Below are 6,000 nucleotides of genomic sequence, written 5' to 3'. Positions count from 1 at the left end.
TCGATTTATCGCTTCAGATGTGTTCTCATCCCCCGGATCGCTGGAATTTTTTTCCGATTCGTTGAGCAGATATTCTTCATTCATGAGTCGGACTGCTTCTTCTTCTTCTTCATCCGTTTCTTCCAGTTCTAGCCCGGGCTCTGGCCCAATCTCCACTTCCGGGTCGACTGGAGCCTGAGGTGCTGAGGATGGTCCTGGTTGGTTTGTCTCAAAAACGTCATCTTCGATACTCTCTGAGACGTCAGGTTCGGTCGTACTTATTTCACAATAGTTTACTCTTTTTCGGTTTTGCGACAGTTCTGTAGCCCGTCTCATTCGTAATCGGGATGCAACTGTATCACGAGGTTGTGGAGAGCTGTTAACCCGAGGTTTGTTTTTACTTCCAGGTTTTCTTCCTCGTTTTACAGCTGCTATGGCCTCTTCGTCGGGACAAGAAGTTTTCCTGAGTGGAAGCATCACTGCTTCCTCAACAGAATTTTGGGTTGAAGCCATTTCCTCTGGAGATCTACCTTCGGGATTGTAGGACAACCCTTCGGCATATGGTTCTGAGATTTTATGTCGAACTATAACCGAAAATTTATATTCACTTAGTTTGGATCTCCATTTAATTTGTCGTTCGGTGACAGTTTGGCTGTCTTTTAACCAAGACATACAAGGGCTGCTTGTATACAAGGTGAAAGGCTTACCATAAAGGTAAGGCCGAAATTGTTGCACCGCATACAAGACCGCCAAACACTCTTTTTCGTTGTGTGTGTATCTCGTCTCGGTCTCTTGCAAGACTCGGGACGTACAGGAGACAATTTTCTCAATATTTTCGTTGGGGTTTTCAGGCGTACGATCTTCGTTCTCCAGTTCCTGGCTCAAGATGCCTGAAATACCGACATCGGAGGAACTGGTTGCCAATATGAAAGGTCGATTGAAGTTTGGATAGGCAAGGAATGAATTTTCGCACAATGCGTTTTTAATATCATCGAAAGCCCTTTGCGAATCAACCGACTAGACGAACGGTTTAGTTTTCCTGGTAAGGTCGGTGATCGGTTTAGCTCTTTCAGCGAAGTTTTCGATGAATCGTCGGTAGTAATTTGCTAATCCCATAAATTTTCGCGCTTCTGTATGATTACGGGGGTGCGAAGCGTTTTTAAGGGATGAAATTTTCTTTGGGTCAGGTTTCACACCATCTTTAGTGATAATGTGACCTAAATATTTCACCTCGGGGCAGAGAAATTTGCATTTCTCGGGCTGAAGAGTTAGCCCATCTCGCTTAGAAAGTGAATGTGTTCCGGATGGAATTTCCGCTATGTCGGAAAATTCGTCGGATGGATCAAGATGATCAAATTCAAATTCTTCAAGCACTTGAGGTTCAATTTCGATTTCTGCTGGATCTGATGTGGTATTGATGACCATACACATCGCTTGATCGTCATCAACTGAGACAACGGCTTCGCCCATTAAGATTCCCTCTTTAAGAGGAATCTTACGGAGGTAGCCTTGTTTGATCTCTGGATTTACAACAGGTACCGACACGGACATCCGCATACGGGGTGGAATTACGTATGAACGGGATGGTTTTATTCCGATACTAACAGGTAAAGGTCGGGAAGGTCGAGATGATAAATTCAGAGATTGATGATGGTATGAAATCTCCGCTTGTTCATTTTTCAGGAAGTTGTTGCCCAAAATTCCGACACCATGGAAGGGTAAATTCCCATCACAGACATGGAATCGGATTTTTGAACCCAAAACCTTTAACTCTACAGTACCAATTGTTTCCATGGACTGTCCATTCAAACCACGGAGTAGCATCGTATTACCACGATCCACTCTAATTTCGGTTTTAAGGGCGGAAGAATTTATCAAACACACATCCCCCCCTGTATCTATGAGGAAACATTGTAATTCTCCATGAAGTGAATTACATGAGTCGAAAATTTTTGGCCCTGTCCCTAGGGACAGGATATATCTCACATCAAGGTCGTTATCCATTGAAAAAGGGATGGGACGAGTAGGTCGATTTTTGAGGACCAGCGTATTCCAATAAAAGGAAATGCCAGCTCGCTCTTTGATGAAAAATTCATTTCCAAGGATGCCCAGATAACCACCTGGTGGTCTAGGTACAACCTGGAAACAAACATCCACGTCAAAGATCTTGAGGGTCACAGTTCCAATTATTGGCATACTACTGGTTGCTATGCCGCCTACCACACCGCCATCTTCAGGGTAAAAGATGGTATCATCCCCCAGAGCATCGATGCAAAGGAGATTCAAGTCAGAACCTGTATCCAACAAAACCTCGCATCCGTCCTGGAAGAGGTCTGGAGATGTTATCCAGATTCGTGGACCCTTGCCGATGACTAGTGTAAGGGTTTCTGACGTTGAAGAATTCTGAACTCCTTCACCGTCTGAGTTTTCTGATGAGGGTTCGTAGGTCGGCGAGACTCTCGGGGCATACTCGCAGTCGCCTCGGTCTGTCGAGCGCCCGTTGAGTTTAAATGTTCATCGTTGTGTTTTGAGGAGGCAGATTTACTTGCCTCGCGATGAGGACAGAAAGGGCAATTACAGCAAGGAGCCTCTAGTTTTAGATGTTCGAGTTTTTCTGTGTCAATGTCTGCAGAGTCGAAGGTCACAACCTTTTTCTTCGTTGAAGAGGGGTCTTCAGTTCGCGAACGTGATGAACTTTTCTTTAACGTTCGTGACGTCGAGTCGTCCTCGTAGGTCCGTCTACGTCCCCCTTTACTCGAGGTGTAAGTGTGCGTTCGGTAATCAGCTGACGCTGAGCTATCGTCAGAGTCCACACTGTCTTCGCTGTCTGTAGCGTATTTACTCGGTCTGTAATGCTTTTTAGAGTAAGAGAACGTTCGTCCTCTGGTTTCTCTACGGTCGTCGTAATCGTCGTACTCTTTGCGAGGTCTTTGATAGTCATCTTTCGAGTAACGACGGTTATAGTCTCGGTCGTAGCCTCTGTCTCTCTGAAACTGACGTTGATAGTCGTTAGATTCGCGTTTACGCCTTGGTCGTATGCATTCGCGAGTTCTTTCTTCTTTTACCGCTTTATAAAGATCTTCGAGCGTCTTTGGATCTTTTAAACTCGCAAGACATTTTGGGAGGTCAGGCAAAGCGGAATAGAGAGCATCGAATGCAACTTTTTCTTGTTGCGACATAATGGCTTCCCGATTCTCCTCTGGTAACGCGGCTTCTAGGCCTCTGATCATTTTGCGCAACCTGAAAAAGAAATCTTCGATGGTTTCGCCTTCTCTCGGGCTAGCTGAAGCTAGACGTTTGTGCCAAACAAGAGCTGGATCGCCGTCTCGATACCTTTCTCCCAGTATCTCAAGAAGTTCTATGACGCTATGAATCGGAGTGTATTCGATTTGAACTCTAGCACGACCAGAAATTCTTTTTACGATTTTTGCCGCGAACATGTCCTGATGTTACGGGATGATGCAAGGTAACCAACTCCGTACGATTGCGTCAAATTCCTTGAAATCTTGTTCGCAATTTGGACCTTCTCCGTTAAATTTAGGGAGCTCTCGATGGAGCTCCTTGGCCATGTCATACTGAGAAGGTGGAGTGTTTGCATCGTGCAAGGTGGCATCTAGCCGGATAACGGGTCTTTCCTCGTTATTGACCATTTCGACTCTTAGACCACCGACTGGAGGAGGCGTCAAATTTCTTCGCCTCCTGTTTTTGCTGGTACGAGAAATGGTGGTGACCACACCCTAAGGTAAAGCGTAAGACAAGGATGTTAAACGTCTCCGAACTCTGCAAAATTGCTGAGTTGGTCAAAAAGAGAAAGAAAGAATTAATAAAAAAATTTTTTCCAAACAGCTCAAAGCTGTACAGTAAGGTCGATGTGCGACTTATTGCTGACTTTGCGATTTGGTTGCGAAGTCGCGGACGGTGAACTCAGGCGTTTCGCAACTCGAATTGAGGGGCGAAAATTGCTGAATTTACAATACGTGGAATTGCTACCTGTTAAGGTGTGGCAAGTCCACGAAAGCAGGGTGTGGCACTCTCAAGAAAATGCCACGAAACTCGAAATTTTAAGGTGTGAAAATTTCGAGAAGAGAAAAATAACCACAAAAATCTATCTTTTTAAAAAAAAATGGTAGAAGAATTATAACTGTGGCTCAACAAGAAGGATTTTTCTTACTCGAAAATCCCACCGCTGCCACCAGTGTTCTTTATGTTATGTCCGCCGCTTAAATTTAAATTTATTATCCGGGATTTCTCCCTTTGGTAGCGATAGAAAAATTTAGACGAGCGATTTGGAGGTTGCGGACAACATTAAAGAATACGAGGAAGAGTTATCTCCCTATAATTTATTATTTATGGTGGATCTTTTACTTCGAAGTAAGAACCCAAACGTCTCCGAAGAGGCTGGTGATGTTGTGTTGAACCAGTTATCTTATGAAAGAATAGAATTTAAAATCTTTCACCTACCTTTCGGTGTTTCTTTCTTTCTAGTCACGGCAGGTTAGATCCCTCCAGAACGTTGCAGCTCACTCAGCTTCCTCCTGTAGGATTTGGTTGGATGGGCGCGGCTGGGGTTGTAGGATGTAAACTTATGTGCTACTCTCGAATGAAACTCGGAAGGCTGAACTTATGGTTTTTCTGCTTTTTTATTTCTGATTTAGTTACAAGACACTTGTACACTGAATCCTTTACACTAATTTTTTAACAATTGATATTTTTTTAGATTATTGATTATTCCCGATTATTTTATAAGATTTTTATTTTATAATTAATGCGTCCTTTTTACACACCCGTGAAGTGATTTTATGCGCAAAATAACTCAGACTGAGATGGAATCGCAAATACACGTGATTTGCGTCACTATTTCAATCGGACCGGTAGTTTCTACTAATCTGTGAGGATTTTTAATAGATAAGGAAGTCGATTATTGCTTTTTCAACGCCTAAGCGGAATCCTGCAATAATTGACTGCAAAAAGATGTCAATTTTAGAATGCCTTATTGATTATTCAACGCCGAAGCGGATTCCTGCAATAAGGTTTAAATAGGAAAATATTAAAGATCCTCTTATTGACTTTTCGACGCCTGGGGCGGAATCCTGCAATAAGAGTGCACGAAAGTTCGACGTTCAAATATTCGCGGACCGTAAGTTAGAAGAACCGACTAGCCAAGAGCTATGGGTGCTCAGGCTTTTTATAAACTTTGATTTGGCGACTGATGGGGAATATTTAATTATTGTCATTGGTGGAAAGTGACGACAGTTTATCAATTGTTCGTTAAACTTATTGCAGTCATCCTCCCACTATTCTTTTGTCGCATAAAAAGGTGGACGAAGCTGACGCTGCGTTTTCGCGTGCTTTTGAAAAGAAGAGCTCTGTGATAATTATTTTAAATAATTATTAAAATAAAAAAAAAATTTACTTGGACATAACACAAATGATCTTGAATACGAATATAAAGGAACGAAGTATCATAAAAAGTGTAGAATTTTGCTGGGAGTGTGTGATTCGGTTGAACGTCGGAATCTTAGGTGTTCAACATTGTTCCGGGGCGCATATAGTTGTGGCTTATGTAAGCATGAAGTCCAAGAAATAGCTAAAGGCCGAGGTCACGTTCGCGTGTATCCCATTGATAAGAAAGGAAATGCATTCGGTGAATGATTGTGAAACTATAATGAGACGTTATTGTATGCTGAAAATAAAGAAAAAGGGATAAAATCTGTACCAACGTTATGTGATATTCCAGATTTTAATATAATAGACAACTTGCAAGTAGATTGGATGCATTGTGTTCCACTAGAAGTATGCCGTCGATTTTTCAAATTTTGGTTTGATTCCACTTATCATGGCAAAGAATTTTAGCTAGGTCCTCATATTGAAGAAATTGATGATTTGTTGTTGTCATTCAAGCCATCAATCTATATATCTAGGACCCCCAGAAAAATATCAGATCGATTACATTATAAAGCTTATGAGCTAGCTATTTGGCTTCTATTTTATAGCTTGCCAATGTTAAAAGTATTTTTGCCG

Source organism: Microplitis demolitor, chromosome 9, assembly GCF_026212275.2.
Source record: "Microplitis demolitor isolate Queensland-Clemson2020A chromosome 9, iyMicDemo2.1a, whole genome shotgun sequence".
Classification (NCBI taxonomy): Eukaryota; Metazoa; Arthropoda; class Insecta; order Hymenoptera; family Braconidae; genus Microplitis; species Microplitis demolitor.
Note: the sequence above shows the minus strand (reverse complement) of the source record.